The sequence below is a fragment of the Pinus tabuliformis genome, chromosome 9, assembly GCF_031772625.1.
Source record: "Pinus tabuliformis cultivar Carrire ecotype Pingquan chromosome 9, CPIR1, whole genome shotgun sequence".
In the NCBI taxonomy this organism is placed as follows: domain Eukaryota; kingdom Viridiplantae; phylum Streptophyta; class Pinopsida; order Pinales; family Pinaceae; genus Pinus; species Pinus tabuliformis.
In genome coordinates, this window is record NC_142307.1 from 832840403 (window position 1) to 832853226 (window position 12824).

Below are 12824 nucleotides of genomic sequence, written 5' to 3' on the forward strand. Positions count from 1 at the left end.
GATAAAACCTCAATTCCCATAGGAAAATATTCTATAATCAAATATGATTTCAATCCAAGATATTGCACATTTAAATCCTCCTATGGAATCGACAGATGAACATGCATACTATGCTCCATGGAACCATTTGAATTTTCACTATTATCCAAGACAATGTTTTGGTCATATAAAGGAGGTAAAGCATAGATCATATCATGAGGAGATTCAAGGATGGTTTCTTATGGATTATTAATAGAATCAACTTGAATTTCCTGAGCATTATAAGGAAGAAATGGTTTACCAATTTCAGTTTCAACATGTCCCACTTTTGAGGAATTTATCACAGTTTGAGAAAAAAGACAAATTTGCTCTTTTTCATTTAAAATTTCCTCATCACTTAGTTTATTGATAATCGAGATTTCATTGTTTGTACAAGAGCTGATTTCATTAGGTGATGAAGATGAAGGTGAATGACGAATGTTATAGGTTAAAATTTCCCCTTTCGAGGCTTCAGATTTTCCTTGGATCACATCCGAAAAGGAGAGCAAAGTGGCACCAAAAAAGTAGGCATAAGTTGTTGTTGATTGGTATCATGTGGATTATTAGAATCATCTAGTAATTGATTGTCAATATTTAATTCATATTTACATTGTTCCTTGGAAAGGTAAACTAATCTTGGAAACTTGTTGTGCGAATGATCCTAATCCACATTTCTCTTAGGAAATCTATAACTAATATTGAAAAATCTTTTTGCAAAATCTTCCAATGATTCATATGATTTCATTTTAAGCTCACTAATCTTTTTAACTAATTTCTCAGGGTTGTACCTTTCAAAAGTAGATTGAAACTCATTAACGAGCTATTCTAATGAATGGATAGATGCGACTGGCAATGTTTCACACCAGGATTTGACATGAACTCAAAAGTAGGGGTGAAAAGTTTGCATATGACATCTTGACGACAACATTATTAGAACTACAATTTTGAACGAATTAAAGGATATGTTTAGATGCAAAGATTTCACCCTCACCATCAAACCTATTTTTTGGCAAGAGATTAACTTCTTTGATGGGGATTGTGATATCTACTTTTCCATAAAAAACAACCCCAAATAGAGATTTGGGAAGGATTCACCTTAAAATAAAAATTTAAGATGTGGGATCCATAGGGTCATCTTGTCATTTGGCTGTCCTAGCACCAAAACTGTTGATAAGGTGAAAATGTATTGCCAACAATAAGGGGATCTCCCCGGTGTGAAGTCCCAATTAGACCTCATACCATTTGGGATAGGAGTCCCATTCAATATGTGGGCTCGAATGCCACCATTTTTGTTTCCTCTTGGTTTTTGAGTGAAGAGATGTTAATATGAGGACAAGTGTGAAATACCCGAAGCGTGAAGATGAACCAATCTACAAATGATAAAATTGGAGTACAAGATGTATGAATGTAACAACACCACAATAAGACCCAGTATATCTCAAGAAGATTTAGTTAGCTAAAACCATCCAAGACATACAAGAATAAGGAGAGAACCAACAACTAATTGCAAAGTAGTTCACAACTAATAACTAGTGTAATTTGTGGAATGAAAGAGCAGATATCCAACACACGTATGAGCAACAAGCCATGAATTAGATCATAAACATATAACTCATATGAAAGAAAACATACACACACAATAGAAGTACTAGATGGCCATTACAACCACCATGAAAGTGCACGCGAATCTATGCCAAGAGTAGAGAGATTCTTATTAATAATGTTGCAATTTCAAGTACATGTATTACAAGTGCATCAAAATCCAATGGTGGAAGACATGATGCTCATATAATATCCAAAATAAGTCCCTAGCCTCACCACAATTCAGTCTAAAATTTCCAAAAGCAAGAGTGCCTAGAGCTCCCTAAGTGCTAACAACTATCTCAATGCTAAAAAACTCAAGTGCTAAAAGCCCTCGCAAGTCAGAGGCACAAGGATATTTATACAAATGGGTCAGTGACTCTTCACCTTCCCATGATCTTTCGACTACCGCATGACCTTTCATTCCTAATGATTTTTATAATTCATATTAACTCGTACATGACTTTGGTAATTTTCCATTTTCATAATTGTGTCAAATAATATTTTCAAAATGACTAAAGAAACACATGAACTAAAATTAAGGTGCGTCTTCATGGATTATGAATGAGGCTACTATCTGTGACTTCTTCATTCCTGTCATGCAAGTGACTTTCATTTGTGCTGCTTCCATAAATGGATAAGTTTGAGCCATGAAAGTTCAAGTGCTTTTGACTGTGTTGGAGTCCATGGTTGTGGAGTAAACACAACAATCGAGTATGCTTGTAAACAATAGAGACGTTGAATGATAATCTTTGTAAAATCATGGCTTGAACACTCCTGGTCACTAACATGGAAAAAATTTGGCCAACGTTATTACTTGGATGAATGGATTCCTTTGAAACACCTACTGCAAATGTCTCCAATTTAAATAACTTTGCATATTGACCCCAGAACTTCTCATTATGATGCACTTCCAAAATTGAAAGTAAAAAAATTGCATCCTCTGAATCAGATCCTGAAATTGAAACTGTATCTGTATCTAACCTTTTTTATCATTTTTCGATGAAATTCCATTAATATCATTTAATTTTTTTTTTTGACTACACCTGTATTCAAAATGTAGAGCACTTTTAGTCATCTGAGTCAAACTTGTCTTCCAATAAACCTATTGCTTCTCATAATTTTATTCAACTGCTCATTACATTCAATGTACGTTCTCCATGTAGCCAAATCTTGAAATAGTCCTTGCAAATATATATGTTATGGGATTTGTTTGTAACTGTTGTTTCCACATTGATTTTGTCAACAACAACCAAACATACTTATCACATCCAACCATATTTGGGCTACTAATGTGGTAGCCTTATATATCATAGATATTGACCTAGAGAAAGGATTTTTACTCAAGTGGTGAAATTAGATCATTCAAGTTTAAAACGTCTCCACTTAGATAAGTTGGGGATAATAATGCCTCGAAATTTGATTGCTAAATAATGTTTGCTCTATCCATATAATCAACCATTTTCCTTTTTGTATGTAATTTCTAATAAGCTGAACTGTGTTCGTGTGTATAATTTATGATCAAAATGTATGCTTCATTAACAAGAGTTCTGACACCCTTCACTTCAGCAAAAGGATGACCAATTAAATTGGACTATTCAACAACCCCAATTGGAATTTGCAGTGAAGCAATCTATTCATTATCTAGCTCATTAAGAAATTCCAACAAGAACTTAGAAAGATGATCTTCATCCCAAGGAATGGTGTTTTCCTTTGAAGTGGCAATAAGGGGCTTCAGCGGTGAATATGTCTCTTCTACCTCACCCTCCCCTAAAGATGGGAGTATTACATTATCATATCATTTTTTTTTCTATCACAAGTGCATACTAATTATCTATTGATCTTCAATCTTCTCTTGAAACTGAAGCTCCATGGTGCTCCCCAATTTTTACACTAGAGCCACTTTCGAGAATATCGATAGAGAACAAAAAAATCCTAAAGGTTTCATTTGAGATGTTTTTTCTTCATCTTGGATTCCAATAAATGCTTCCAAGGTAGCATTGTATCCATAAAAGGAATCTTCAATTGATGAGGCATTTTGCTATGATGTATTCTGACCTTGTTGTTCTTAATGAGATCTAGTTGAAGTACAACATTCTTTCCTAGTGTCCACATAATCTATCTAGAATATGGTTGAAGGAGAATCGTTGAATGAGGGACGAGCAAGGGAAAACTCACATATTTTTGGTGTTAATTTGGTAGCTTAAGGACAAATTCCCTCCTTTGGAGAGTCTTCCTCATCAAGAAATACCCCTCCTAGCCCTTGGAAGAATTTAATTTGGTTAAGGAAAAATGTATTTTTAAGGAGGAAACCCACATGTGCACAAAAGTACAGGTCAACTTTAAAGAGAAATTGGACACCCTTGGAAGCATATCAATACAAGACTAGTTGACCTCATTTGGACAATCATCATCAGTCATCTTCTTCTCTCTCTTATTTGGATTAGTTTGTACATGTCTGAGATTGGTTCGCGAAATTAGTTCATACAAGTTTGAAATTGCAGGGTTTGAGCTTGCACGTGTGAAAAAGAATTTTTGTTTTGGAGCCATAGGCTTGGTTCGTGGAAATATTGGTTGTAGTTGCTCGCTTGATAGGGTGCTCGCTGTGGCTGGAAATCGACAACCGCACTGTTGGTTACCAACTTTGTGCGATTGAGACCTAAGATATTTTTTACAGTTGACCATAGAATTTGACCATTAACCGCAGGCTTGGAGACTTTGACTCTGATCAAATTTATGTATTGGGCCCATATCTTGGATATTGTTGGTTTTCTTGGATATTCTTTTGATGGTGAATTGGAACATTGTACTCTCTCTTTGTTGAAAATTTTATGACAATCTAATAAGAAGAATAATTTGAAAGGGTTTTCCCCCTTGTGGTTTTTTTCCTTGGTCTTTGACCAAATCCTTATGTTTGTTATTTCTATTGATTGTATTCTACTATCTATTGCATTTATTATCCTATTTAGAATTGTTATTGATCTTTGGAAGATTAAATTGTGTTGAAAGATTGCTAATTAAATAGAAAAAATGGGCTAAAGTGATTGTAACAACATAGAACAGAGGAAAATTAATATGGTTTCAGAGCTAAGGTGAAGAAAATCCCAAGGAGATAAGAGACGAGAAATCATTCTTGAAAGAAGTTAGAGGATCCTATTTGATATGGTCAAGATGTCTACCTCTTCCTTCAAGGATAATGAGAAGGTGGGTGACTCATCTAACTTTGTTGCTTGGAAGATTAGGTTGGAAGCTATATTATATGAAAACAATGTTTTGGAATATGTGCAAGGAAAGGTTCGCGAGCCTCCATCAAATGCTTCTACTGATGTCAAATCCAAATATAAGAAATGTGAGCTCAAAGCCAAGAAAATTATCATTGATGGTTTGCAAGATGATTTACTTGTTTATGTTGGTAGCTTAAAGAATTATGTGTATATTTATGACAAGTTGGTCATGATGTATGAACTCAACAACTTGAATCCCATACTCTCTTTGAAAAACCAACTCAAATAAATGAAGATGAACAAGGGTGAATCCATGCAATCCTATATCATGAGAGTATCCCACGTAAGAGATCAATTGCAATCTGCTTATGAACAAACATCTGACAGAGAGATGACGGTGGTGACTCTTCAAGGTCTTCCTCCTATTTTGGGAAACCTTCATTACTACTTTAAGAAACAATAATGTTCTTCTATCATTTGGTGAGCTCTTTGGGAAATGCACTCAAGAAGAAGCAAGGATGATTGTCAAAGGAAGAATTCAAAAATATGAATAAAGAGAGCCCTCTGCATTTGTCACTCAAGACAAGAAGAGAAAAGGAAGAGGAAGACCATGCGGTTCAAGAAGGCATCCTCCTGAATAAAAGGAATCTAACGGAAGATCAAGGGATATTGAATGCTACAACTATCACAAGCATGGTCACTATGCCCAAGACTGCCCGAAGAAGAGAGATGCTTCAATGTCCAATTACAACAATAATCATGGCTTCAACAATAACAAGTTCAATAATAGAAGAAGAGGCGATGATCGAAAAATAGGAGATGATAGAAGAAGAAGAGATGTTCTAGTTGACTATGAAGAAGGACATTGTCCTCAAAAGAGGTCAAAGAACTCCAGGGTATGAAAATAATGCAATTTCTAGTCAGTCTGAATATATTCTTATTTCTTCTCTTTCTAGTTCCCCCCTTCCAAATTAGTATGATAGTTGGTTGGTATATAGTGGGGGTTCTGGATATTTCTCTGGGCACAAGGAAGTCCTCTCTAATCTAGTTGAGAGGGAGACAACTAGATTAGAGAGGAATTGATTATGAAGAATATGAATTGATTATGAAGAATGATGTATGGGATGTTGTGTCGAGACCTAAGGGGAAATCTATTGTAACTTCAAAATGGCTATATAAGATCAAGCACGAAGCTAATGGAAGCATTGAGAAGTACAAAGCAAGGTTCGTGGACCAAGATTTCTCCTAGAAAGAGGGAGGAGACTATGAGGATATATTTTTCATGTTTCCTGCTACACTACTATTAGATCAATTGTCGCCCTCACTACTAGCCAAGGATGGACTCTTCACCGGATGGATATAAAGATGACATTTATTCATCACACTTCATGAAGAAGTATATGTTGAGAAGCCTCAATGATTTGAAGTGACAGACATGAACACTCACATTTGTAGGCTGAAGAAATCCCTATATGGTTTGAAGCAAGCCCCTAAAGCTTGGTATGCCCATATTGAAAATCAACCGGTGAAGCTTGGATTCATGAGAAGTAGTGTCGATCTGAACCTATACTTCAAAGTGGTCCAAGGTATACCTTTGAGCTTGGTTTTATATGTTGATGATATATTCTTGATAGGTAGTGAGCCCATGATACTTGAGTGTAAGAGGGATTTGACCTCCAAGTTCGTGATGAAGGATCTTGGTATGATGCATTACTCCCTGGAAATAGAGGTGTGGCAGAGACCTAGAGATATTTTCCTTTCTCAAGCAAAATATGCCGTGAAGCTGCTAGAAAGATTTGGAATTGTAGAATGTAAGTCCCTGGGCACACTGATGGAGATAAACTTCAAGAAGTTATGTGGAGACACTGTTAGACCTGACTTGGAAGACCCTTCCTAGTACCAATAGTTGATTGGGGCATTGATGTTCCTTATGAACACTTATCCGAACATATGATTATCAACGAACACTTTGATTCAATTCATGATTGAGCCCCTTCATGCACATTGGGTTGTTGCTAAAAACATACTAAGATATTTGCATGGGATGATTAACCTTGGTTTGAGATATACTGCTAGAGATGTACGACTTCATGGTTACACCAATGATGATTGGGTTGGAAATATTATCAACAAGAAAAGCACATTAGGGTGCTGATTTAGTTTTGGGTCTGCTATGATACCTTGGATGAGTAGGAAACATAAGTTTGTGGCTTTAAGCACAATCTAGGCTGAGTACATTGTTGCTAACATGGCTAGCTGTGAGGCAATTTGGTTAAGGAAGCTCTTTGGAGAGATGTTTTAGTAGGTTCTGGATATGACATTCATATATTTTGACAACAAGAGTGGGATCCAATTGGCAAGGAATCTCATATTTCATGACAATTCCAAGCATATTGAGATCATGTATCACTACATTCAAGACATGGTGTAAAGAGGTGTTGTGAGATGCCATTACATTTCGACTGATGAGAATATAATAGATATACTTACCAAGGATTTTTTGAAAGGGAAGTTCTTGGTCTTCATAGAGAAGCTTGGACTAATGGATGTGACCCTCTTAAATAAGGGTCCCGACTAATTAAGGAGATTGAGCTATGCTCTTCCCCCCTTTTTGATCTCCCAGGGTGAGGAATTGAGCCTTAGAGCTCCTAGGGTTGAGGGAACTTTGGATAGTATTTATAGAGTATACCCTAATTGACATCTAGTTTCCCACCCATTTGGCCAATGGGTGTTGGCTGCTTGATTTAAGCGTGATCCTTACCATTTATGGTAAGTGGCATCCTACTCAAGCTAGATATGTAGGTGTTCTACCACCAACTCTTGATAGTCAAGTTGGGAAGATCAATAGAGAATAGGATAGGTACGATCCTTACCTCTCATGGTAAGTGGAATCCCTCCTATTGTCTATGGATTCCCAGGTAGTAGTAGAGGCTCCTTGCTTGTGATTCCAGGGTAGTAGTAGAGGCTCCCCACTGGCGATTTTGGGTAGTACCATTGGCTCCCCAATGATGATGATTCTAAGTGGTAGCATAGGCTCCGAGATAGATAGAGGATGATAGCTTGATCTCCCCTACTATCTAAAATTCTTCTTCTTTTATATTCAAGAGTGTTTAGTAGAGATGAGCATAGATGAGCAAAGTCGACTAGAGATGAGTAGTGATGACATTTGTTTTCATGATGACGAGATATTTGAGATTGGACATATGTTGCAGTCGATCATTTCTTCCTAGATAAGAGGGAGTGTTAATTTAGAAGCTCAAGGACAAATTCCCTCTAGACAATCTTCCTCATCAAGAAATACCCCTCTTGGCCCTTGGAAGAATTTAATTTGGGTAAGGAAAAATGTATTTTTAAGGAGGAAATCTGCATGTGCAAAAAAGTATTGGTTGAATTTAAAGAGAATTTGGACACCCTTGCAAGCATATAAATATCAAACAAGTTGACATCATTTGGACATCATCATCAATCATCTTATTCTCTCTCTCTTTTGGATGAGTTCGTACATGTCTGAGATTGGTTCGCGAATTTAGTTCGTACAAGTCCGAAATTGCAGTGTCCAAGCTCACACATGTGAAAAAGTTTTCTTTGTATTGTTTTAGAGCCGGATGTTTGGTTCATGGAAATATTGGCTGCAGCCAATTGCTTGATAGGATTCTCCCTACGACTGGAGAGATATGTTAAGTTATGGTATGTTCTATGCTTATAACAATTTACTTCTTTTTCTTATTATATTCCACAGATTAGCAATCACATGTACATAAAGTAAAGTGCATATAGAACATTAAATGATCGACAGAAAACAAGCCAAGACAAGAGACACAAGATGTGGCGACTAGCCAGGGACAAAACCCACAATGTGTGGGGAAACCCTTTGATCAAATCTTCTTTTATCTTCAATAATTCAGCAGAGAGAAATAATACAATAAATCTGATTCATATCAGCAATAGCAAACCCGAGATCAGCAGCATCAGTATTAGCGACTTCATCATCAAACTAGGGCAGACGATATCTCACAAACTGACCGTCGGATCGGCTTGATTCCACCACCAAAAGTTGTGGCTTCTAGAGGAGGTTCAGATGAACCTACAACACAGTTCAGATGAGGAGATATTCTAGTCCACACAGGTCAATCTTTACTTCTGCAGTTGCAGCTTCAGTTTCTGCAGTTTCCGGCTTCAAACTAGGGTAGTCGATATCTTGCAAACCATCCGTCGGATTGACTTCATTCCAGCACCAAAAGTTGCGGCTTTCAGAGGAGATCCATATGGACCTACAACACAATTCTAAGGAGGAGATCTGATGGTCAAAACTGGTCAAACTTTGGATCTGCAGTTGCAGCTTCAGGTTCAACAACTTCCGGCTTCACATGTGTGAGAGAGAGACCCTTTTCTGTGCAGTAGAGAAGAGACTCATTTCTGCGCAGTGGAGAGAGAGAGATGTGATGAGATGAGTGAGTCCAAATGAGGAAAAGTCCTCTTATATTTATACACAACGTTGGTGTTTGAATAGATGCAACTGTTGGGCTTCTGAGCCTACATGAGTTGTAGGTCGGCTTGATAATAATTCCATAATCAAAATAAATTCATATCTCCATGAATACTTATTGGAATCGGATGATCTTTATATCAATCCTACACTTCTCGACGAGAGGAATCTAATAAAAATATTATCAGCCATGAATAAGATGACCCACATGAGGTTTTGGCCCTAGTTTCCAATTTTAACACTCCCTCTCAACTAGGGAGAACTTCATCTGCAATCTGTCTGTCGGTCGCTACTATTCATCCATCAAATGCACTGCCCTGCACAACCTGACCCTTGCCCTGCTCTGCTCTATTCTGCCTGTTCTACTTTGTCTTGTTCTGCCCTGTACTGATCTGTATTGTTCTGCTCTGCTCTTGCATTGTTCTGTTCTACTCTGCTTTTATACGAATTATGAAGAAGAAGAAATGATCGAGGATGTATCATACTGACTCAAAGTCAGTCTCAGAGTATGTACCACTGGTCCCAGACCAGTCTCAACGAACCCGAAGTCAGTGTCATAGTGAGTACAACTCCACTGGTCCCCGACCAGTATCATCCTCCACTGACTCAAAGTCAGTCTTAGAGTGCGTACCACTGGTCCCAGACCAGTCTCAGCTGACTCGAAGTTAGCTTCATAGTAAGTACCACTCCTACCACTGGTCCCAAACCAGTATCATTGATCCCAAATCAATGGAGGTCATCCTAGCATAGGGAGTACGGTAGATACAATGATGCGTCCATCGGTACTACTATGGTACCTAACTTCATTTCCCTGCTCATTGATCAGATGAGAGGTACTTCCCATGAGTCCCAGACTGCATGGGTAGGATCCCTCGACAGGAGAACTAATCAATCCTGTCCTCACAGGAGAACACATCAATCTTGCTACAATTTCCATGGAGAACACATCAATCCAGGCCGCCATGGAGAACACATCAATCCAGGCCTCACAGGAGAAATAATCATCCTGCTACACAGGAGAGCGAATCATCCTGCTCCACAAGAGAGCGAATCATCTTGTCCCACAAGAGAGCGAATCATCTTGTTCCATTGCGCACGACCAGGGGACGGTGAGTCACCCTGTGGTCGTATGTTGCTCCAGTAAGAACCGCAAGCCCTCAGAGCTCCCAGAGCTCAATGTATGCAACATGCAGGACCCTTGTACAAGGGTTTCTTGATGACTCCAAGTCGTTTAGGAAAATCACAGATTAGATCTTTCCTCGGGGCTTTGATAAGGTGTATCGACCTGTACATCATCTTAATGCGATGGAGCCTCCTTGCTCATCGACTTACCATATCCCAGATGATGTCTATCTGCTAGAGCAATCGACGAATACGGGATTCCTCAATAATCGAATCCCACCTCTGGTTGTCACAAAGGATCACAGTGGTATCCAATGTAAATCCAAACAGCTCACTGAAGAGCTTTCGCAACCAAATTGCTTCACAGGAGGCCATGCTGGCAGCAATATACTCTGCTTCGGTGGTGCTCAAGGCCATCGACTTCTGCTTCCTGCTCATCCAGGATATTGAAGCAGATCCCAGGGAGAAACAACACCCGGAAGTGCTCTTACGGTCCTCCACATTGCCTGCCCAGTCAGCATCTGTGTATCCAAATAGTCTCACATCTCCGGCAGTGTATCTTAACCCATAAGTGATAGTGCCACGAAGATATCTCAGCAGATTCTTGGCACCAATCCAATGTTTGTGGTGGGGTTCAACCATATGTTGACTCAACGTGTTGATTGCAAAGCATATATCTGGACGAGAGTTCACTAAGAACATTAATGCTCCGATAAGTTGCCGATACTTTGTAGAATTTTGTAAAACAGGTCCAGTAGCGCTACCGCTTAACTTCTTGAAGTCAAGCTCCATCGGGGTAGTTACAGGCTTGCAGTCCACCATACCGAATCTTTCCAATATCTTCACCACATATTTTCCTTGAGATAGGAAAGTTTCTCCTGGCTTTTGCCACACTTCATGTCCTAGGAAATAGTGCATCAGTCCTAGGTCCTTCATTTCAAATTCAGAAGCCAACTCCCTCTTACATTTGAGAATGAGAGGGTATGCACCTGTTAGAAAGAGGTCATCCACATAGAACACCAGTATGAGAGGTTTATCATCTTCAACCTTAAAGTAAAGGTTAGGATCGGCTTCACTCCTAGTGAATCCCAGCTTCATCAAGTAACTGTCGATCCTCTCATACCATGCTCGGGGTGCTTGCTTTAGCCCATAGAGAGCCTTCTTCAACCTGCATACATGAGATTTCCGATCATAAATTTCAAATCCTTCGGGTTGCTCCACATAGAACTCTTCTTTTGATCGAACCATGCAAGAACGCAACCTTGACATTCATCTGATGTAAGTTCCATCCTTGTGAAGCCACAAGGGCTATGATCAAGCAGATGGTCATATATCTGGCAACAGGTGCAAATATCACATCATAGTCTATACCTTCCTTTTGGGAGAAATCACGAGCAACAAAACGAGCCTTATTCTATACTTCCATCTGCTGCAACTTTATCTTGTAAAGCCATTTTGAAGTAACAATTGTCTTGTCCTGGGGTCTGGGAACTACTTCCCAGACATCATTTTTCATGATAGACTCATATTCTTCGGTCATAGCATCCTTCCATACTTGATGCTTGACGGAATCTGAGAATGATGAAGGCTCATTTTGTATGATCGTGCTCATGATGGTCAGGTATCCCTGATACTTGTTAGGTTTCTTACTTTCATGAAAGGTTCCTTGGGGTGCAGCATGTCCTTTAGCATCATCAAGTAGCCCCCTAAGCCATGAAGGCCTCTTCCTAGAAGAGGAAGGCTCATGTGGAGGAGGATCAATTGGATCCATGGGTTCTTCTACATCAGGCATTGATTCATCATCCTTTTCTTTTGGTTCCCTGGTGTCGGCTTCTTGAGAGCTCCTCAAAGTCGGAAGATTGTTCACCTTGCTGAGAGCCATATCTTCGTCAAAGGTGACATCATGACTAATTACGACTTCCCTTTGACCGGCTACATAGATTCTATAGCCTTTAGTATTTTCACCATAGCCCATGAAAATTCCATTCTTTCCAGATGCACCCAATTTATTTCTTTTCTCTTTCGGCACATGAAAATATACAGGGCTTCCAAAAATTCTAAAATGAGAAACATCAGGTTTCTTACCGGTGAACTTTTCTTCAGGAGTCTTGGAACCCAATGCTTGATGAGGGCATCGATTTTGTACATATACGGTAGTGCTTGCAGCTTTAGCCCATGGAAACTTCGGAAGTCTTTGATCATGTAGCATGGCCTGGACAGCTTCCATAATCGTGCAGTCCTTCTTTTCTGCCACACCATTCTGTTCAGGAGTATATGGTGTAGTAGTCTCCCTCTTAATGCCAGCCTCAGATATGCCTGAGTGAACCAACTGTAATATATTGGAGGTCTTGTTTTGACTTGAGGGGAATGGTCCCCTTTTGAGCTTTCCTTCG

The 12824-nt window shown here is 38.9% G+C and overlaps 1 pseudogene; it reads right to left on the reverse strand.

Annotated features, from left to right (window-relative positions):
• Positions 1–2923: 2923 nt before the first annotated feature.
• LOC149151362 (uncharacterized) lies at positions 2924–12690 on the reverse strand (annotated as a pseudogene).
• Positions 12691–12824: the final 134 nt, after the last annotated feature.